Here is a 23,538-nt window from a genome sequence, read left to right as displayed (position 1 = left end):
TGAACTCCTATTTAAAAACAAAACCAAACATTAAGAATAAAAAGCACTCAGTATGGTTCTGAGACACATATGTGACTGCATTGCATATTCCCTGCCTACACTGACAGTGTGGGAGCTCTGTTAGTCATCTAATGCGCATATTTGCTTGGCACAATGCCTTTACTTTCTTAAGCAGGCAAGAAAGATGATCACTGGTTTATTGCACTCTCACATCTTCGTTGCATGTCAGCGTGACCAGGACTTCCTGATTCAAACTACAAGCTGTTATGAGACAGACCTGTTCAAAGTGAAGCCCAAGGACTGCAAGGTTGTTGCACACACCTATAAAGACAAGGGTGACTTTTAGATTCATGCTGCTTAGACACATATTTGGTGGGACCTAACAAAATGTTTATTTTAAGAATAAGAACCGTTTATTGATCAGAAGCCTAATTTAGTTTTGCTTTCAACCCTGACACAGATCCTTTTACTATCTTCAAGGGCATTAGAGGTTCTCAGTTGGCTCGCTTTAACTGTCCTTTTCTGCCTCCATTCTGGAGGAAGCAGCAGAACCTGAATCTAGTTTTCAAGTAAGGCTGTCATAAAACCTTCTTGCCCAGACTATAGCAGGATCACAAGGATCCCATCCTTCTGGCATCCCAATTTCATTTAAACCATACAAAACACATACACGAAAGGTGTGCTTATTTAGTGTAATGTTGGCAATAAAATCTGACAAGGAAGGGAGGGAGGCAGAATTTCCAGGTGCATCAGTGTTGTCAGACCTTGAAGGAGTGACTCTGGCCATTTCCCCTCCCAATGGCCCTGGATGCTGCAAACTAGTATTTTACCATGTTACAACCTGCTTTGCATAGAATTAACAAAGCACCAATTCAATCGCTTTCTGACACAGAAGGGAAGAAGTGCTTTGAGGGTAGGTAGCTCACGCTGTTTCTTAGGTATCTCAGTGGTGAATCCACTGAACACCGACTACTGGACTGATGTCAAGGAAAGTCTCACACTGCCCTGCTCCACTGTGGAAACTGGCAAGGCCAGCCTTCAAGGGCAGCCTGGGACTGCCTCGCAGGAACTCTTCTAACCCATTCCTTATTTTAAGTGCCTTCGGCAATACAGGCTGCCACGTCTCTGCTGTTTCTGCCTCAGATGTGCACGAGTTTGGATTCCTGAGGATTGAAGTGCTTTGGTGTAATACCTGCTGACTGTGCTCAGTGTGATGGTACCTAGCTGAAGGGAACAGCCTTTGACAAGCAGGAGTTCAGAATAGGTAAGATCTGGTTTGTTCTGGTGGAGCTTTGCCTTTAAATTCTATGATGGTAAGATGGAAGAAATATGTGGGAAGCATACACAATAATCAACCATCTCAAGTTAATTAGCAATTAATTTACTGAGATACTAAAGTCTAGCAAAGATGAATCCTGAGAGATTCTGGTCACAGTTACCCTGATGTAAATCTAGATTAACTCCTAGAAAGAACATCAATCTCCATGACAGTTACTCCAGATTTACACCCAGCTACTCTGAATTTGTGCCCTTGTTTTCACAGCCGTGTGGGAGATCTGTCTCAACACAAGTCAGCTCTGCTCTCCTGCAGATTCTGCAAGGTACACAGAGTTACATTTCTGTAAAAATCCAGCCTCAGTGAAATGGGGAAATTAAATTCTCCGCTCTGATGAAACCTAAGCCTCCCACATAACAGAGAAAAATGCTGCTACAGAGCCAGCCACTACAAGTGGTCACAATATCCTCCTCAGCTCTCAGTCTTCAGGCAGTAAGGATAATTCCCTCTCACTGGATTTCAGGAAGCACAACAGCAAGCATCAAAATTACTACATTCTTCTGCCTAGGTCCTCTATGACTATTAATACCAGATCCACAGAGCGCCCAGTTTTTAGTCCAGTCTCACAACCCTACCAAAATCCATATAAGTCTTTCAAGGTCATCTTTCTAAGAGGATAAAGAGGAGGTAAATTCACTTTCTGGCCATTAGCACTGCCCCATGTCATATACACTGCAGCTGTGTCAAAGAAATTTAATATGAAAAAGGGGTTACTGTCCTGCCACACAGCCCTTTGTCCCTCTACCACCTCTACTCATCTCCGCATGCCCATCTCTGCACAGCCATCACTTCCCCCTTCCTTTACCCCTTAAACTAACCGCTGCATTAAGATTATGTAATGCACCTTCCCACTGACATGAATCTCCATCCAAGTAGTGCAGCACTGCTCATGAAATTCTAAGTTGATTCAGGTGAGGAAATGTTTGTATGCTTCTGAGTGAGACAGAGTACGGGTTGTAAGTAACAAAGAGCAGAAACCGATCACAGGCAACATACAAATGCAAATGCCGTAACGCTGAACTCAACAAATGTCCAGAAAGCATCTCAAATGGTCTGTGGAAACATTACGGAGAGATACTTACAGCCACTTTTGCTAGATGGTTTAAGTTCACATTAAGAACTTGCATCAAACTCATTCACATGGGGATTTTTTTAAACGAACTATAAATCTCCCCGTATCAGCCTAACTTTGAAAGAACTGGAGACATTCCTACCCCCACTCCACTGATGATTATGTTTGCACTGCAGATGCTAACTGCCTCACCTAGTTTTATCCTTTGCAGGAACTGGCTATCTGAAGGAGCCCAGAATCTACTTGCTGTTCCTGTTTCATGCTGTAAGTGGGGTCAATAGGGTTACTCAAGATGATCCAGCAAGCTCAGAGCATTCATACCCATGTTTCAGAGCTCTATTTCATTTTGGAATATTTTTTTCTGCTCTCGTGCAGTATCACTCTGAAGACGTAAATATTAGTGCGGATTCACGATCTCTGTGTCAAGTCTCCATCAAAACAGCCCGATCAGCTTATGAGCAAGCACCACACTAGCAAAGCATATGGCACGAGTAAAGGCAGCCAAAATTTTCATGGTTCCCAGCATTTGTAGAGTTCAAACAGCATAAGTCAAGTACATCCACAAGTCAGTCAATCCACAGTAGAATACACAGAAGAATATATGTCATCACTAAATAACCTTTTGTCTTTGGTAGTATTCTAAAATTTTAAAAAATTAAGCTATTTTCATGGTTAATGCTAGATTGAGGGGGTGTATTTTGAATCTACAAAATTGCTTGAAACGGGACAGTCGTTTTAGAGCAAAACATTTTAAAGGACCCACTAATTAATTTACTCTCTCTTTCAAAAAAAAAAACCAACAAAAAACCAGCCAGATTTTTACATGAAAGATTAGTTCTCACTTAAGCAGTTAAATGAAGCAGCTGGAAAGTATTTGGCAACAAACAACTTAAACAATATGGTAATTTTTAGGGTGGCACACCTTGAAAGGTAGTATATAATAACTAAATAAATGCTGAATTTTACAAAAGGTGACATTTTAGCTAAGCAATTCTACACAAACTAATTTCTTCTACACAGGCCAGTTTGGTTCTTATAATTAGACCTCTGCAAAACTATTAAATTTTTATGAACTTCTCTACAGATACAAGTTATGTCACAGTATAGTAGGTTGGGCATTTTAAGAATAGCTATTCCAGAATAAATGTCTGTACATGAAGCTGTTTAGACTAAAGTTATTGCACAGTGATGTTATATGGATAACCTGTAAGTAGTACAGGGTATTTTAGCATCCCACAAATAAAAACAATTCGTTTTTCTGAGATGAAGCAAAACATCTAGCCTTCAGATATACCAAGAACGCAGCAAATCCCACAGCACCCCATAATGCTTATCTCAACCTCCATAAAATTACTGGGCAGAAATAAAGCTAGAATTACACATAGATCTCAGGTGCCTTTTCTGAACTTAACTGAGCTTCACCAACAAGTGAGATAGGAATTCACCTGGTTACTGAGGGCTGGGCATGAATATCCTGCTTAATTTCTAGAAGACTAACTGGACACAAAGCAATCTGTCTTCGTACTGTTCCTCCAGGATCTCTCCAGCTGACGCATCCTCCTGCCTAAAGTATAGCATGAAAGTAAAACAAAGTAAAGCAGAATCTCTCGCATTATCAGAATCAAAATTGCTTTGACTAGTAGCAAGAGATAAGACTAAAAAGTGCATGCCAATTTGCAAACTGCCATTAAATTTCCAGGAAGCTAATCCACCAAGGAGCATACTGCACCCTAGAGAGTCCTCAATGAATACTGTCACATTTGCAATAGGCTAGTTAAGGTTGTGTCAGCATTCACATTGTAAATCCCTAATTATATGTTAGCAAAACAATCCTGGAACTGACTGAAACATGATATGCAGAGTTCCAGCCCAGGAAGACAGATTCTGGGAGGGAGGTGGGGAGAAAGTGTTAGTATCAGGGTAGACTGGATTTCATATTTTAATTTGGGAAAAAACTTGGAACAATTTCAAGTTCCAAAAGCAGAGATCATTTTGGCAGGCATTTAAGGCCAAATCCTGCAGGTGGTAAATGCCCTTGACTGTAATCTCAGTGGGACATATGGGTGGTTAGCATCCCCCCAAAGAATGAGGGATTACCAGTGTCTAAGTACTCATTTATATCAATGGGTGTTAAAGCACGTAGCTGTTTCTGGGGTCTGGATCACAGTCCATCTGTACTTCCTCTGTTATTCTTGGTTTAGAGAGCTTGATTCTGCTTCCATCACAGGGCTGATAATGTCTACAGACCAGGGTCAGGAAGACAAGCACTATAAACTTCCAAATAGGATGAAATATACAGTATATGTAAGAGCTTTATACCCAGAACATACTTTGCACTAGATGGAGCATTACCCTCCCCTTAATGTTTGTATGTGTTGTATTTCACAGTATCTTGGCACTGTTTCTTTAGAAAATATATAGCATAAAATTTGGAGCTTCTACAGCTTCCAATCCCACCAGCTGGAGCAGAGTGCATGCCTCTGACTTCTAATTCTTGGAAATGGAGTGCAGTAGTGGCGAGGGGAAGCAGTATTAGACAGTGTTAAGAGAGTGTGCGCTGCTGCAACAGAGGCACTTCACAACCATCCAAGTCTGCAGCAACTGGTCCCAGTACTAGGGGCAATAAGGTTAAAAAGTACAGATGGTAAGGTCAAAGTAAAGCCAGTAAGTGGTTTCAGTACCAAATGGAGGCCAATCAGATGACTGCTTCCACCCTTCATTGTCCTGAGGTCCAGGCACTGATGCCCCTAAATGTCCTGTGACACCCCACTCCGTATTCTTCAGTATTTCTGTTACCTTGACAGAGATGCACACGTGCCCAAGAACAGCCTTCAGAGTGCCTCAGATCTTGGCTGCAGCCAGGTCTGTCCCACTTGTGAACCCTAGCCAACTGGCAGTGGGGTATGGGAGGATCCCCCTTTTATCCTGCCCCACACATTGTGGTGTGTGTCCAAGTAACAGCCAAATGGTATCAGGGCCCCAGGGCCATGCCACAGCCTCCCCTGCTCGGGCTTTGCTGGCTCAGCATTGATTACTACCCCTTCGAAGCACCTACCCATGGAAAAAACAGTATGTTTCTTCTAGAGCCCAGTGCTGTAGCTCAAAAGGCAGTGGCAGTATGTTATGACTTTTCTTACAGAGGAAGCTGGGTATAACAACTCAGGTCCTAGGTCAGGACTCAGGAGCTTCCCACCCTGTCTGATGTAACACTTCCCACAATTAAGACAGTATTGTCTTAATTTTACTTAATTGTATTAAGTATTCGGACACTACAAGCTACGAAAGGGCTATATATACATGAAATGTGATCACCTTTAATGTAGCCAGCTTTGAAAAGCTTATCAATTCACAACATTAAGACCCTGTAAGTCAACAATCAAGACACTCACCCTGACTAGCAATTATTGATTAGAAATCATACTATAAATCAGAACCCTGCCTTTCACACACTGTTGCCTCCCCAGCATAAACCATGGCGAGCCTGACCTTGCATAATTCCTCCCTTTCTACAAACAGGCTGAGTTTACTAGCATGATAAGTCAATCTTAAGAAGGATTCAATCAGAGAGCAGACAATGCTCCAGAAAGAGAATAGTTTTCTTGTTTCCACCATTGTACCAAATGGCATCTTCCTGTTTGCTTAAATAGCTGTCTTCTCAGGTTATATTGCCCCACTGATCTTGGGGTTCCACGTATCATTGAAGGGAGCAGAACTGGCTATCCCAAAAGGATGAATGCAGAACCTCAAACCATCAATGTATCACATCTATCCATTTAGCCTATCGCTGCCACAGCCTTAAAAATTAATGAGTTCTCTAGGGAGTACACAGATGTAATGCTCAAAGCAAAAGAAGCTGCTGCCAATGCTGTTTTCCTCTCCCTAGACACCACTTCAAGTCAAAACAGAATAGCAGCTTTTGCCCCCCAGCAGAGCATCAGGATCCTTTCAGATAGAAAAAAATACCTATGCTTGTGTGGACAGGCCTTGAAATTTCACAAGCTGCAAGCCATCACCATGTAGTCTGATCTCATTCCCTCTGCCATCTGGGAGATTTCTGCCATCAAGTTCAACACAAAGAGAAATTAAGCTTCACTTTGGTGTAACTTCTGAAGCTATCTCAGTCCAAATTTTGTGAAGATGTTCAACCTTGCTTAGAAATAATGACCTGCACATAACTAAACGGGGCGCTTAGTTTCTCCAGCTCTAGCACTGACTTGATTTCTCACTTTTCCTTTTCTGTGCAGCAGTTAACACACCCACAGATACGATATGGCATATACACAGAATCACAGGTCAGCAAAGTCATTTATGTAAGGCCACCTCTTTAAGGAACCATCTCACGCAAAGGGGAACATCAGCAGATGAGGCTTTGCTTCTGCATCATATTCTTCGAATGTGAATGCCTGGCGGGTGCAGAGGAGGATAGGAACAATCATTCTCTCGCCCTTTCCAGCCCTTGCTTCTCATGGCATCACTGCACACAAAAGGCACAAAAACCAAACAGCTTCTTTTGCTTTCAAATCCCTTTGCTTCCTAAAAACCCTCCCCACATCAAGCAGTGTCACTGAGCAGCAGTTTGCCAGAAAAAGGTTTAGAAATCCTCAAACAAAATGGGTTAAGCATTCACAATTATCATCTATTAACAGCTCCAACACAACTCAATAAGAGGTTAGCACAGCAGAGGAGCTTCAAAATTTACACTGATCTAAGGTCTGAGACCAGCTATTGAACAACAGGAAAACAACCCAACACTTCTCTAGGGCAAAGGACCAATATCATGCAAATCACTATGACTAGCAAGCAAGGCTTTATCCAGCCTGACATATTAGCAGGATCTCAGACTCCTGCTCATCTCTAGCTCTGGTAACTGATGAAACATCAGCTCCTAATATCATGCAGCAACCGAATAAGAAAGTTGGCAATCACAAGCAGGCAGATGCAATGCTTAAGTTCAATATTTCAGGAAATGGCTTAGAAACAGCTGGATGGATTAACGTGGCCTTTTCCAGGACCAACACTTTTCAAGACAGTATTTCCAAATACCCACTGCGCTCTCAGAATCAGAGAGCCTAATGTCCATAGCAATCAGCTGCAAAAGAGGAACTAAAAACCAGAAGCAAACGATTCTTTTATGTATCCTGTAGTGGCGGCCATCAGTTCATTTCAGTCCATGAGAAAGTCTGTTACAAACAAGACTCCATAGCTTCTGGGGAAAAGCTGTTTCTTTCATACTTGGACAACATCAAACAGAAGCGGCTGATCTAAGAGGATGTAGTGGACAGAGGGCAGTTTGCACTTCCTTGGTTTGCAACCTTTGTGGCAGAAGGTTACTCAGCTCTTTGTGAGAGAAAGAGAGAGAAATACATAGCTAGAGGAGATGACACTTGGGCTGGAGAGGTGACAGACACAGATGGAAAGGATGAAAGCCATGCAGAGAGCAGCAGAGACTGGTACCAGCTGAAAAATGAAGGAAGAAAAGCTGTAGCCACAGACAGGAACCTCTGCATTCCAAACTGGAATAAACATCCAGTTTCAAGGACAGTAAACAGGCTTAGAGATCTGCTCTCAATTTCTACTTCTGTTCAGTATCAACAACCAAGGGAGTAAACGGGATGCCTTAATAAAGCAAATGCCCAAATGACAGCAGACAATACTCCAGCTAGCTTCGGACTGCCTTCTCTTCCCAGCGTCATCAGCAGTCTCATAGGCACAGCTTTACAAATCCCAGGCCACCAGATCAATGCCAGCAGGCTGTGACAGAACACAGTAACACCAGAGACAGCATTAGCAGAACGCGACTTTTAAGCAAGCTTGCCAAGCAGAAGAGAATCTTTTTTCAAATCCTGGGTACACAGGTAATGGTCTCCTCTGTCCAAACACAGGAACCAGCACCATGCCTGAATCTGTATCTTACCACTGGCACAATTTTCTGGGTTAAAAAAGAACTTTTATGTAACTTTAAAGTCATGCCCAGGACTAACACAAAGCAACAGTTCTCAATTTAATCTAATGCAAACTAATATAATGTAATCTAATCCACTCAAGGATAACAGACTGAAAACTGATGTTCTGAGCTGCACAGAACACACTGCAGATAAAACATATTGTTGTTTAATTGCTGGTTCTCTCATTATCTAGCATCACTACAAAACTTCAGAGCACTGAATCTCCATTTGCAACCCGCTGCCCACTGGCAACACGCAGAACTGTGGCAAATGGCCAGAACTATATTCAGTAGCAAGATCAACAGTGTTTCAAATCAGGAGTTTGAGGGGTTAGGGTGCCAGACAGCGCATGCAAAATTCAAAGGGACAAATACAATGTTTTTCCCTAAAAAATTCAGGACACACACTGTTGTACATGATGCTTAAAGCTCAAAAGAGATAAAAGTTAAGAAGAAATGGCAGTGCCTACTTCAGGGAAAAAATGTGTAATTAAGAAACCAGAGATGTTATAAAACGTACATAGCATGGAAAATGTTACACATGCTTGCAGTAATTTACCACAGAACATAGCACTTCAGGGTCTGAAAACATGGTTTAAGACAATAAATAATGGGCTAAAATACACACAGCATTTGGGGGCTCAATCCTTACATATGTCAGTGCAAATTAGGCATCCTGTAAGTATGTGAGAAGTCCCCATCTAATTTAAAAGAAAATGTTAACTATTTCAATTACGTGACCATTCTTAATGGGCTCTGAAGTGAAGAAGCAATCACCAGCAGAATAAAATAGCCATTACATGCTTTTTAGTCACAGGATTTGTTACAATAATTCACAAAGCTCCCAGCAGCTTCATAACAAAGTAGTCACATCTGCAGTTTCACAGAAATTATCATGTCTGCCAATGTTTCATCTTAGAAATGTTTGCAGGCTCCGATTTCCATGTTTAGAAGAGGACTGAAACAAGCTAACTACTTAAATTATTCCACCTCTCTGGCTTGCTATTCTCAAACTTAAGGAGCAAATGCTTTGGTCAGTGTAACAGAATGGTGGCAGTGATCTGCACTGGCAAGGGAGGCTCTGCTCCTAAAGGAGACAGCTACAGCCAAGCCCCAGGCTGGTAATATGCACTGTTACTGAGACTGAAAATGAGGGAACAGATGCTGTTGGATTACCAAATGGAAGATGTTCTGGAAAAGAAAATAAACAAATCTAGCCACACTCAGTAGGCTGAGGTACAGGAAGTAAGCACCAAGCCTCTGTTCCTAAAAGTAAAAAGGGCTCTGCAGAATCATCAAAAAAAAAAATTAAAAAATGTACTGCCTGATGAATAAAATGGGATTCCCTTTTCCAGAATCTCTGGATGATGCTAGAAAAAAATATTAGGCATATTTTATTTACCTGTATTTAAAAAAAAAAACCACCCAAAACCCCACAAACAAACAAACAAACAAACAACAACCAAACCCAAAAAAACCACAGGCAAGTGTAATTCAGTGAACTGACAGCAAACTCAAACGTGGTATCATATATCCAAGGGGATGCTTCAAATAACATCTCTGGCAAACCAAGTACTCTCTTAGGGAGGCTGAATCAAGACACCTAGCTTGCTTTTAAGTGTGCTGACCTAAACGATATGACCTAAATCTTGCAAGAGTGGAGAAAAATGAAACCTCGAGCCCATAAGGATTCTCACTGCTACGAGCAGGCCTGCAATAGTCTGCCTTCCTTATTTCATGGGACTATATGACCGTATTTTAAATAGCCCAAATTTTGGTCAAGTCCAAGACACCACGAGATGCAAAATTTCATTTTGAGAATTTCATGATTGAGAAACACAGGGAAAGCACCCAGGGAGATCCAGCTGCCAACCTTTGGAGTAGGTAGCTACAACCAGCAGAACTGTAAGAAAAGGTCTCCAGAGTGGCTGCGCGAAAAAGCTTCTGGTGTTTGTGTGTTGTCACCACAGCTCCACATGACAACTGTCAACCTACAACTCACAGACTGCTTGTGACAACCCTATTTTCAAAGGCCAGCTGGGATCAGTGAGCACGTTCAATGGACTGTTCTGCTCCCTCATACTTTTCTCAACCAAAGAAGAAACTTCTCAACTCCTTCTCTCCCTGTCCCCTTACAGCTGTCATTCCACACATGTGAAGTAAAGCTGTGGCCCTGGCAAGCTGGTAGGAGGCAGGAATAGGGTTACAAAAAACAATCCTCCTTTAAGACTAAAATTAGGTAAGTATCTGCCTGCTAAAAAAAAAAAAAAAAAAAAAGGCTAGTTACTGTTGGTTTAGCCCACCTCATCTTTCTGAATCCTGCCTTCCAAAAGGATCCAAGTCTTGTTACACTCCAATGGAGCCTTCCCCTTATCTCACATCCATAAAGTCTGCAATGCTCTTGGTTGCTAAAAATCTGCCATTGAAGCAGCAGGAAGAGAAAGAAGGCAGTAAATGGAATGACCTGCTTTTATAGACTGCAAGTCATCTATTATGAAAATAGTTATTATTTATAGCACCTGAGAGACACAGTTCAGAATACCCTCACCATGCAAAATTCTGAGCTTTTTCAGTAGTTTTGGCTATTCAGTGATACCTGAAAAAGCTTTCTGCACCATTACAAAATGCCAGCACTTGTATTTCCTAACAAACTCTAAGATACCATTAGAGGCTCATGATATTGATAGTGCTATAAACAGAGTATGTTCTCCCACTGAAGGGGAGCAGCAACTATGTGCAGGGAAAAAGAAAACTGTCAGGGCAGAAATCACAAGGATTGCTACTTTCTGGGGTGTGGAACTGGGGAAAAAATGAGACACAACCTCGTTTTGAAAGTGAGGTATATGTTCGTCCAAATTAATTCATCATCTAAATTCATGTAAGATGCCCCTGCTAAGAGGTGAAATCAGCAGAGAAATAAACTATGCATTAAACAGTCACATAAGCAGTGTGCTGTGGTTTCAATAAGGAAAGAAGGCACGCACAAACTTAATATTAGTAAATACAAACAGTCCCGTAAGCTCTGAATGAGTCTTTAAGGATGTGAAAGTTTCAAGTTTCTGCTTCTAAGAATGTCAGAAACAACATAGGTAGGTTATGAAAAAAAAAAAAAAAGACCTTAAAGGACATATAGATGAAATAACTAAAGGTAATCAAAACTTTCCAAATTGTATCTCCTCAATAAAAATATGCTTTTCTAAAATATTTTCAATTTAAACTTAAGTTCAGCCACAATTTTAGAATATGTTTTAACTCACAGGACAACAATGAATTTGTTGTAATACTTCTTTTTGACTCTCATTTGCAATGATTTCGTAGGCTGATGTGGTCCCACAGTGCAAATACTCCACTGTCAAATACTTAGGAGTTTGACGTGAAAAACCCAACTTACAACTTGTGTATTACAAAGAAAATCTAAAGTACTTACTGATTTTTACCAGAATTCCTACAAATCATTTACTACTATCTTTTTGAAAGAACTATTTCCTTCAAGCATCTTGTTTGTTGCTTTGCACATATCAACAGCCCCTGCTGTCCCATGTCTGCTCCTTTGCCATTTATTTCAAAAAATTTTACATTTTACTGACAAGTTTACAGACTAGTGCTATTCTTACACCAGTTTTCTACATCTAATTCTTAATGACATAAGAAGATTTCAGGAAACGTGCATTTCAAGAAGTAGCAAATGTCACAGTCACTTCTCTGCAGCACTAGTAATACAAGATTCATCATTACCTGAAAAACAGCTGCAACTAAATAGAAAATATTCTCTTCACTACACAGGTGCAGAACAAAGGAGTGGATATCTAAGAGGACATTCAACCTTAACTTCTCATACTGGGTTTATATGGAAAATATAGATCTTTACCAAATCACACGTACTTTGAAGAACTTTGTGCTTTTGTTACACTTCAACTCGCACTGTTATTTAGCTCCTTTTCTTACTGAATTCTCCTTCAGGTTCTTCTGCAATAGTGATTTAGATCTAAGAGTCTGTCTACGCAGGGCTACCTACCAGAATAGCCATTCTGAATATTTAGGCATATATGTTTCCAAGTTCACAGTCTGCTTCTGTAAGAGGTGCGCACGTGTGGAAAATAAGTTGGTATGCTAATATTAGAAAATTTCCATATGTAAATTAGCCATCCATTTCCCAGTGAAACACCTCCATCTCCTGCATCTCCCAGGGTCACACAGGAACGAAAGACAGGATTTGATTACTGCCTACTTACAATTAGAAACACACTTTGCAAGATTGCTTTCTGCATTTAGTGTCTCTCAAGAACTGTGTGACGAAGGTGAAAGGAAATGGAAGCCGGAGGTAAGATTCTTCCACTTTTTGAAATGGAAAAATCTAGACCACTGGACTTGTCCACTAAAATATCCACTAATATCGATAGGTTTTTTCCCCAGGAGCAGTTATCAAACTTGTATCTGCCAAGTATAGTGTTGCTTTTGTATTTAATACTGGAGTTACATTATTACAAGTGTAATGTATGTCAAGGCATACTATGCAGCGTTAGTGTCCTAGCCTCCTGACCTGCAGCCTGCCCCCCCCACTGCAAAATGCCACAGTGATAAAAAAATCCTTTGCAAGGGTATGGACATCATTCATGCGAAATATTTTGCATATTTCGCTACATCAGTGATTTCATGGCCTTTGTCAACTGCGGGTTTCAAACATTCTTCCGCAAATGAACTAACATCTTTGGAACACACAGCTTTCAAAAGGGAGACTCCTGTGGACCCAGTAGTTTCAGTCATGCTGTAAAGCTTACACCATCCATCTCCTAGATTTCCTAGCAGCTCTAGAAACAAAGTAGTTCAGAAATGATGGGTGCAGATCTCAGGTTCACCAGGGTAAATAAAACTACTTCCTCTAATGTAGGGAGATTCAATTCACACTTACATGTAGAAAAATCCTAGTTACTCCATATTCATATTAGCGTAACTGAACAGAAGCAAACACATCTACACAGCTCCTGAAAGAGGACTCTAGCCCACTACTAAGTTTCTTCAGTGCAATAACTTCTTGTAAAGTCAAGGACATCTAGTCCTTCTTAAGACTTACAATTTCAGACTAGACTACGGTGCCATCTTATGCTGTCAGTGTCTGCCAGGAACTCTGGAGCTCTATCCTCCATCAGCTTCTTATCTTGCACAAAACTGCTGTCTTCAGAGTCCTGGGTGCTCATCAGCACTTTTAATGAAACATGATCTGTGGACAAACAAGCGGTAGAACAATTCTAGTAATACAAGAATTACAACATTTGAATGATTTTAAAAAAGCAGTGTAATTAAGACTAGCTGTGTCATAGCTTATGCAGTTTGATGAAGTAGTGTATGCACACAGACATCAGCTCGGACAGAGACATGTTAGCGGTGTGCGTGACAGCAGGCTCTGCACACTGCAGCTATCAGTAACTTTTCATTGAAGCGTTCAAAATCTGTCTGAACCTCTGGCACATCCGGAAGTGCCAAGTTTGCACCCACAGGATTATGAAGATAGGTATCATCCTAAACAAAATCACGCACATAGAAGATGCTACATACAGTTGTCACTCTTTCTAGCACTCATTGCTATTTGAACCCAGCATCACACATTCAATTCGTTTAGAAAAGATGGTCTAAATGGCTTTATTATACTGCAGTGATTGACAAGGCTAGTCTGAAGGTGTTTATCTGATGACAGATAAGGGACAATCTCCCTGTAACTGAAGCAAGTTGCTTATACCTGAAGGGTGTCAAAAACAAGAGTTCCCATTAACAAATGCAGTTGTATACACAAGTCAGCACTGCTATAAAAATGCAGAAAGTCGCAATACCCAGCTGTTATACCCATAAGCACAATAGTAAAACGCAGAATGAAACTAGTTATGCTACAGAGTCACAAAGAAAACAAGGAACAATTTTTTTTTTATGCTAGAGGTCTGCCTCTTAAAAATACTAAATATTTTGGGCGGCTACCCTTGACCTTAAACCAGGGTCAAACTGTTACTTTCTATTACACCAGTCTCTTAAAGCTGCAAACAGCTATTTGAGCCTCGCTGAAACAAGTTATGAAAGGCTGCTCCTGCCCCAACAGGTTAGGAGAGATGTTACATGCAGCAGATCACTAAGCGAGGAAGGGCTAAGAGGAAAAAAAAAAGACAAACCAAGAACATACAGAACCACTTACTGTAATTCTAGCTGGTCACAAATCAGGAGTCTTACAACGCAGGAGCTCAAATCTGACTTTTAATATGCAAATTATTACCATACTAGCTCCTTAAAATGTTGCCCAAAATCACAGGTCAAGTTGGTTCCGTACCATTAAGGGAGGCATCTGAAAAGAGCCAAAAAAGAATTACTGTGCCTGAGCAACATAGCAAGATAAAAAAATCCTGTCACCTTCCAGAAACATTCAAAACCCTTGCTTTCCTTGAGTATCACGGTTCACTCACTACGCAGTAGCATGCATAGACAGAGCATACACACACTCTGCATCTCTTCTGGCCTTATTCTCACAAGATGCTTTAGTAGAAACTAGCTCTTCGGTTCTGAACTTCCACTTACATGTTTTGTTTGCATGGAGTCTCAAATATCCTCTAAAGTAGAAACCCTTTTTGTCTGAAAACTAAAAATAAACTCTTTAAAGCGTCTGCTTACACCAAGAATGCAGGCGCTATCATAGGTCGAAATCTCGGATCCCATCAGCCACACTTTGCTGTGGCCTACACAGGACAAGAAGCAAACTGAAGAACTGCAATAGCAAAACTCTCAGTGATTTCAGCGAAGATGGGATTCTGTCATGCACCTTTTAAAGAGCTACGATTCAGAGCCTCTTCTACAAAAGCCTACAGGGCTCTAGTCTCCACTGCCTCTTCTGCCTTTCGAGTCAACATCCCACAGGACAGAGCACCCTGGTTAAGTACCTAAACAACCAACAAAACTGTGGAAAACTCCCTTTTAGCAAGGGTTTATTTGTGGACAATTGTGAGGTAAACCCAAGCAACTGGAATTCTTTAACACAGTCTGTTAGGCAAATTTACTCATTTTATTCTGGAAACAGAAATTTCCCAATTTGTACATTAACTTCACTCCCTTCGCTGAAGAAACTTAACTTCTCTATCTCATCTCTTGACAAGCCCAAAACAGAGCTAAATGGTCGACCTTTTTAGGCAGAGGCAAAAAAATCAGCTTTTTTTTTTTTTTCCTCCTGTGCTGCAAATCAGTGTAATTGCTCCTGCTGCAACATCTGCCTTTCCAGACACTGAGAAAGCAGATACTGGAAAACATTCTGCTACATAATGGAATTTTGAGATCCATAGAACAAAATAAAGGCTCGTAAATAAGTTTTCTGCCCTCCCCTACTTTTTTTTTTTTTTAAGCATAAACTGCATAACAGAAAACAGCTCTTCCATTTCAAACCAGTTTAGATACTTAATAGCTGAATGCATTTACTTGCTTTTCTGCTTTGTACTTTATCAATACTAATATCAAAAGATGCACTCTATAATCATTCAGATTTGCATTCTTGTTGTGTATTCTACCATTTATGACATTAAATTGTTACTAAATTGACAGTCTTGCTATTTAAAGGCTCTTGTTCTAGTCTTACATGCATGACATCCACTTGGTTACTCTCTGCAGTGGAGTGACAAACATTTTAAATCTTAGCCCTTAAACCATAATGCTAAATGGTAAGTAAAAAAAAAAAAAAAAAACCACCCCAAAAACCAAATCAACAACAAAATACTACAAGGAATGTTGCCTATTCATGTATAACAAAATTAATTAAAGAAGCGAACATGATGTGCTTACCTTCCTGCACATACCTACTGAAAAGGCTGGGACTCATGCAAATGTAAAATAAGAGTTCTGCTGTCCACTTTACTCACATTCAAGTCAACAGGGTACATTTTCTCTCTCTCAATGGATGCATACTGAGTCCCTCAACAATCCTTGTCTTCAGATATACAACCCTTATTCACATATCAATGAAAACATTGACAAAATCACTACATTCTGTTACTCCAAAGAAACAAATTGGAAAACAAGTGTAGGACAAGGAGAGGGAAATTTTTTTACTTCAGATACTTCACACAGTAAAATTCAGCAGTCTGTCATGTACCACATAACTCCTGCCGAAATCATCGAGAGTTCTGGGTCTATCCAAGATTCGAACTCGACCCATTAACTGTATAATTTATACAGCAAAGTAGGTATGTCAAACTGCCTAATAAAACTGTGACCAAAACAAAAAAATGTTTCTTCAGCAAATACAACACTCATGCCATAAAAAGAGGGTAATGCAGCCACATTTCTTCTGAATCAGTAATTCACTGCTCTAACACAAGCACAGATCCTCAGCTGTAAATCTTTGCCAATCAGGTGGCAGCCAGTGGAGCTGGATCCAAACCTCAAACTTTGTAAATAATGCTGTAATATAGAGGCTTAACCTACTAAATTTGCTCTTCCTTCCCAAATATAAGAATCACAGTCTCACTAGAACGTAATTGCATAACAAGATAACCATATGCAAAGTTTTAAAACCCCCTCTTAATTGCAAATAAGCTCCAAGGGCGCAGGCAAAGCCTCTTCTGTTCCACCCATAACTCCACCAAAATCCAGCTGCACAGAAGTCTCCAGTTTCCCAACACTCCATCACCTACAGCACAACTATCCTGCTCTCAGCACTGCCATCTAGTAGAAAGTGGCAGCGTACCACGGGCTGCCTCTCACATCAGCTCAAAGGCAGCAATATTCCCGGAAAGCATCGCAAAGCTGTTGCTGCTAAAATTTTAACTGCAGCCAGTAGTTAACTACCGACTACACCGGTTCGAAATCAGCCTCCTCCAAACCCCCCCGTCCTTCCCAAGCGAGATCCGCTAGGCGCATACACCGGTATCTTGGCGTGTTCTCTAGCGGGGGAAAACAGGGAAAATTCACGTTGCCAGCACCCAACCTTGTGCACGCCGCCACCACGCCCCGAGCCCCGCGACCGGCGGGGAGGGGAGGGCAGGGAGGTGAGCGGGCGTCTCGGGGGTGGAAGCGGCGCCGGGGGCGCCGGGCTGCCGGCCGCCCTCAGCACCCCTCGCAGGTCCACGGCCAGCTGCGTGGAGACCGCGGGAGCGGGCGGGCTCCGCCGGCTGCTGCCCCCCTCCCCAGCAGCCCCTCCGCGCGTCGGCCGGGCTGATGCAGCTTGCCCACCTCCGAGCACCGTCCGTCCCCGGGGGACCGGGCTGTTGCATCTCTCTCCGTGCAGCAGGACGAGATGGGGAGCGGCTGCAGGAACAGCCGAGCAAGAGACCTGCCCTGCCCGCCGCCCCCGCCGCCGGCCGAAGGCGCAGCCCGCGGCCGCCGCAGCTCGGCGCGGCACAGCCTTACCTCCCCTCCCTGGCTCCGGGGATCCGCCGCCGCTGCCTACCGCGCCCGCCCCCACCTGCGCCGTCCCTCCCAGCCTCGCACTCAGGTGCGGAGGGAGCACAAAGGCAAAGCCGCCCGCTCTGCGGCGCGGCGGGGGGCAGCGGGCCCGCACACGCCGCGCCTCTCCCCCGCCGAGCCCCCAGCCCTGCTGCGCACTGCACCGGCGCCCCCGCTCCCGCCGCCGGCGGCCGCCCGCACCCCTCCCCGCTACCAAGCGCCCTTCCCGCCTCAGCCCGCGGCGGGGCGCGCGCGCCGGCCGCCCCCCCCCCCCCCCCTCCGAAACCGTTACAACTTGCCCCGCGCCTCTCCTCAAAACCCCCTCACGGCCCCCCCCTTCCCCCCCCCCCCCCCCAGTGCGGCAGGTGCCGGGACTACGAAGCGCCCCTCAGCCTCAGGAAGTTCCCCAACCCCAGGGAGAGCTGAGGGGACCCGCTGCCCTACGCACCCCCACCCCGGCACTGACACAGCCCGGGCGAGCCCTCCGGCGAGCGGCGGGGGCAGGCGGTCCCCCCTCCGCCGGCGCGCCGCCCCCGCAGCCCCCGGCAGACACGTACGCGCACAGCGCCCTGCCTCCCCTCCGCCGGAGGCACGGTCCCCGCCGCTCGGCGCTCCCGCCAGACAGAGCGGCCGCCGGCTCCCCCCGCGTCGCCGCTGAGTGGGTGTGCGCGGAGAGGGCACAGGTGATGAGCGGGAAGGAGCGAAGCCGCCCCCCCCTCCGCTTCCCTCCGAGGCGGGAAGATCTGTGGTGCAAAACGGCTCCCGCCTTCCCCCCACCCCGTCTCTGCAGATGTCCCGGGAAGGGCTGCGAGGCTGGCAGCGACAACAGCCGCCCCCTCCCCCGGGAAAGCTGTTCTCCCTCCTTCTCCCTCGCTCGCCTTCTTTCCAGCTCGGCCGCTTGACTGACAGGGAGCCTTCCAGCGGCCGCCCACGCGCGCTCCCGTTTCCCCTCAGCCGGAGAGGGAGATGGCGAAGGAGAAAGCATGAATGAAACAGCCAGGCAGTGAGCGGGAGCGCCCGGCGGCGGCCGGAGAGAGGCCGCCCCCAGCCCCGGGGAGAGCCGGAGCCGCCGCTGCCGCAGTGAGGCCCCAGGGGGCGGCGGGGCTCCGCCAGTAGGCGCAGGTGGGTAGGGCGGCGCGCCGCGGGCAGCTCTGCGGCGGGGTGGCCGTGACCCCGGCCTCCTCTGGGGGCTGCTGGTGCCAGAGGTGGGGGGGGCGAGCCGGCGGCCGCAGGCTGCCAACGGCCCCCCCAGCCTCCTTTCTCGGAGGGGGCCGGGAGGCCATTTTAAGACGCAGCTACCCCTCTCAGGTCGTTGTTCCCGCCATTCAGCCCTCAAATTCCCAGGGTTGCACCTGAACGGTGGCTGGAGCCCGTGGGTCCCAATGTCTTAGTGCACGTGCTTTAGCTAGGGCGGTTGACTTTGTGCTGGAGGGGATGAAGAGGGTGCCTCTCATCAGCTCCAGTTGGCCAAAAAATCTTGAGGGCAGAAGGTGGCAGGTTGATGCCCTCTCAAACCGGAGCCATGACTATGGCCTTGTGTGTAGGCTACGGGGCTGGTTCCTCATCTCCTATAAACCTACTTTGCTCCACCAAAGGCAGCCCGTTTTGTACTGATGAAACCACAGCACCTAATGGCTGCTGAACTAGGACTCTTGTCCAGAAGTAGTAGGAGGGAGGAAAAGAACTCAAAGGTTGCTTTAAGTCCACTTGGTTTTTCCAGTGATTACTTGGTAGTGTGGAGTAGCCCTGTAAGCCTTTTCTTCCTCAGATCAGTTGTCCCTAAAAAGGTTGTAAGTTGTTAAACACATACTTCACAACCTCTGGTTGGAGACCAGAGGTTTTCCCGGTGCTTTGGTGTGAGTATCGTTGAGTTTGATCTGTGGCATTAGTTTTACTAGCCTAACTTACTGGAGAGTCGCAGGATTAAATGTTCAGGTAATGGGGGCCTACTAAGTCAGTGAAATTACCTCAGTATCCATTCACTGCAGGTCAGTAGTTCCTTTAAATTACTTAATGTTTTGTATATTTTCTTGGTTTTATTTCTTGGAATCCTTGATTGGAAAGCCCAAGAGTATTCATCTGTCTAAATCTCTGCTACAATTTAAACTGAACAGGGCATTTTCCCCTTCTGAATATGGATGAAATATTTTGTTATGTGCTGTTAGATACATTGCATGCTGCACTTGAGACATAGCTGCATTTGCAGTTATATAATCAATAAACATGGGTTTTCGTCCCATGAATCTAGAATCAGGTTCTGAGCTGTTTTAAATCAGTATGCCTCCACAAATTTAATGCCTGCCAGAAAATTTGTATCAGCTAAAATTTTACCCTCTGAATTTAAAAAGCTGCTTGGGCTTCATATGATAAGTGTCTTAGTAACTTTGTTTTTTAAATTTTGCATTCCTGAAAGCCAGGTGTGCAGTAAAACATCGTCAAATCCTTTGCTATAGAATAACAAATGCAAGATTATAATTTAGATGGTCAGTGCAATTCTTTATGTATTTGTTTTATAAGGTTCTTATGTTTGTGCTAATAGTTCAACATGACTCACCTACAGTCCATATCACTGCCACAGCTGTTGCAAACCTTCTTCTGAGTCAGAGAATGACTTTATGACCCAGAATTCTGGCAGTGAGTACTGTCCTAGTAATTTTCCCAATTAAGAGGGAATTGCGAGTTGGTATCAGTGCAGGGTGAGTCAGAGGCAAAACTGGACTTATCACTTACTACTGCACTAGCTCGGTTTCCTCTTCCCTTCCAAAAGGCAGGGGCATGAAAACTTGGGATGAGGCTGTGATGAGAACTCCTCTTAGAGTTCAGAAAGACTGCAGTGGACCAGGGAATCAGCTCTCCTCGGTCCCAAATGCTCCTAGCTGCTGTACCAGCCATCTGCTGCTCGTTGCTGTGGGGTGCACAGTAGCTTTGCAGGGAGATGGGGCCAGCAGCAGTAAATAGTTGAGAGGCAGCAGGGCTTCTCTGCTTTGAGAAACCATTTTGCTTCTTGGGCTTACCAGAGTGCAGGAGATATGACATTAAAACTGCATGTGCTATTGTGTGTGGTTCTCTGCGGGTTTGTTTTTTTTTTTTTTTTTCTGAAAAACAGCCCAAATCTGCCCCAACTGATTTTCAATAGCAAAATTTGAGTACCCTGCTCTCTGCAGAGAACATACAGGAGTCAGTCAGCCAGTTACTCTCTGTTACAATTATGTCAGAAGAAAAGGGGCTAACATTTAGGGTTGGGTATGTGGCTGAGCCATGAGGGCATGATGAGCTTGAATTTAGGCTGTTTGCAATCTGGTGTTAGGGTTTGTTCTGGTGTTTGTTACCCTGCCAGTCATGGTCTAGCAGGGTTAGGGCCTGGCTTGAGTCTGTAGAGGGCAGTGAGAGGGAATTGTTGCTGGGGAAGGCAGAAGTCACTAGCCTGCCGCAGTTAAGAAGGGTTTGTGGTGAGGTTAAGGTCAGACATGAGGCTGAGGGTGAAGGTAAGAGATTCAGTGGCCACTCAGCTGGGTTTATTGCCAGCTGTGAACTTCAGTGTTGACTGTGGCAGCAGCGTTCTGCTAGGCAGGCAGAGATTGCTGACTTAGCGTTACAGCTGGGATCAGGGTTGATCTTTGTGTGAAGGACAGCTGATGAGCCAGGTTTGAAGTAGTGTTCAGAAGGTGACAGTACAAGCTGGGGACCATCAGGCCAGAGAGCGGCTTTGCAGGAAAGGATATGGGAGTCCCAGTGTACGACAAGTTGGACCTGAATCAGCAGTGTGCCCCTGCAGCAATGAAGGCTGAGTGCATACCAGATCATATTAGCAAAAGCACAGGCAGCAGTTGAGGGAGGTGATTTCTCCCCTCTGTGAGGTACTTGTGAGGCCGCATGTGGAGTTCTGGGACTCCCTATACAAGAGAGAGATTACCAAAGTGCAGAGTGTCTAGTGTCCCTAAGATGGTTAGGAGCAGGAGTGCACTGCTGTGGAGGGGGATTGAGAGCTCAGAGTTTCGGGGGTTTTAACCTGGATGAGAGAAGGCAAAGGGAGGATCATAGTGCTGTCTTCACCTACCTAACGGTGAGTAATAAAGACAAAATCGGGCTCTGCATAGCAAAATAACAGGAGGCAAGCACTCTTAAGTTGTAGCAAGAGCTACATTGTGACCAGATAGAAGGAAATTGTGAGTACTTTCGCAGTGAGCGTGATTAAAAACTGGCACAGGCTGCCCAGAGAGATTGTGCTATCTCCATACTTGGTGGTACTGAGAGCTCAGCTGCAGCACGCCCTGAGCAACCTCATTTAACTTCCAAGTTGATCCTGCTTTTTAGTAGGGATTGGACCAGATGACCTCCAGAGGTCCCTTCCAAGCTGAATTATTCTATGGTTTTAGAGGGAATCTGTGCAGTTAGCCTTTGACAATGACTCTGTATCCTGATTTTCCAAGGAGAGTGTAAGGTTGAGGCAAGGAAACAGGAAGAACTGAGTGAAACAGTAGGGTAAAGAAAGTCAGGTAGTAGGTACTAAAAAGGGGCTTCAATAGAAGTTTTATGGCCAGAAGCTTTAGGAAGAACCTATGCAGTGGATTCTGGTTACAGGAGGAAGGAAATATATGTGAACCATCTGCAGGAACTGGCTTGGGTTGGTGTGGAAGCATTTTGTTAAACAGGCAGAATGCAGGGAGCTCTGTATGAAATGCTGCTTACTTAGTTAGCCCCTTTGTTTTGTAGTACCCTTCATGTCTTCCCCTCGATGACTTTTCTTATGTCTGTTTGCATGATATAAATCAAGATAGCTTTATTGAAGTGAACAGAGCCACGCCATATTTGTTTTGGTTAAATATGAAATTAAAATTAGAGGCTTGTTTTCATGCAGTAAACTTGGTAGGAGCATAAGGGAGAAATGCGACTTAAAATAGCGTTTGGGAAATATATTTAGCAAAATGAACAAACAATACGCAGTGAGTCATGTCCAGCGGTTCTTGCAGTAAAAGAAAGAGGAGCTTCTTTGAGGAAACTAACTGGGAACAGCTTTTGCTTATCTGAAGCTGGAGCTACCCTCTGGGTACATCGTTTTGGCAGTGCCTGTTTGCCCTGTAGCAATGGGGTGCGCTGGCCCCAGGGGAGGGTACCACTTGGTGTTCACAGCAGTCAGGCTGATGATGGTAACAGAGAATCTGAACTAATTTCTGAATTGCTGGCACTCAGGAGCGCTCATAAAGGTGAGTAGTGTGCAGCCTGAGACACAGCGTGGTCTTGAGTCTTGGTGCCTGCTTTAGCACTCTTGTCCTGTAACAGGCTGGGCGTGATGCATCTCTGCACTTGGCTAGTAACCTCGGCAGCCAGTGGATCCCTCTGTGAGTACAGAGCACTCTGTGCAGAGGTTACTGCAGGACTGGACGACAGACAATCGTGCATTGGAGACCCTGCAAAGGTTATCAACGAAATCTGCTAGCACCATTCAGTAAACATGATTTAAAATCTGGTTTGTCTGGCAAGTGAAGACCAAGAAGTGCCATTTTACACGTAGCCAAAGGCTATACTGGAGTATGTCCTGGGGACATGAAAAATGTCACTGTCTTACGGGAATCTGCTGCAACACAGTTATCCTCTTACCTGGCTGCTATGCAGGCGTATAAGCTGGTGGCACTGCTGCCCTGAAGCAAAACTAAATGTGCTGAGGTGGAAGGCAGCAGCGCAGGGCAGCTTTGCTTTCACGAGCTTTGAAACCCCTGTGAAGCAGGATAGAATTGGCCAGGCTGGGTGGCAGCAGTTTGGCCATCTCTATTAAATATAAAA

The 23,538-nt window shown here is 44.4% G+C and overlaps 1 protein-coding gene across 1 annotated transcript in view; it reads right to left on the bottom strand.

Annotated features, from left to right (window-relative positions):
- PTPN5 (protein tyrosine phosphatase non-receptor type 5) overlaps window positions 1-18,742 on the bottom strand; it is an 81,144-nt gene extending 62,402 nt beyond the window's left edge. The window contains exons 1-2 of the mRNA XM_086472124.1: window positions 18,370-18,742; window positions 18,282-18,330 (exon numbers count right to left, since the gene is read on the bottom strand). The gene's annotated coding sequence lies outside the window, so the exon portion shown is untranslated. The remainder of the gene's footprint in view (window positions 1-18,281; window positions 18,331-18,369) is intronic.
- Between the last annotated feature and the right edge of the window lie 4,796 nt (window positions 18,743-23,538).

Source organism: Leptosomus discolor, chromosome 12, assembly GCF_034619465.1.
Source record: "Leptosomus discolor isolate bLepDis1 chromosome 12, bLepDis1.hap2, whole genome shotgun sequence".
Classification (NCBI taxonomy): domain Eukaryota; kingdom Metazoa; phylum Chordata; class Aves; order Leptosomiformes; family Leptosomidae; genus Leptosomus; species Leptosomus discolor.
This window is presented reverse-complemented; position numbering and strand designations above follow the sequence as displayed.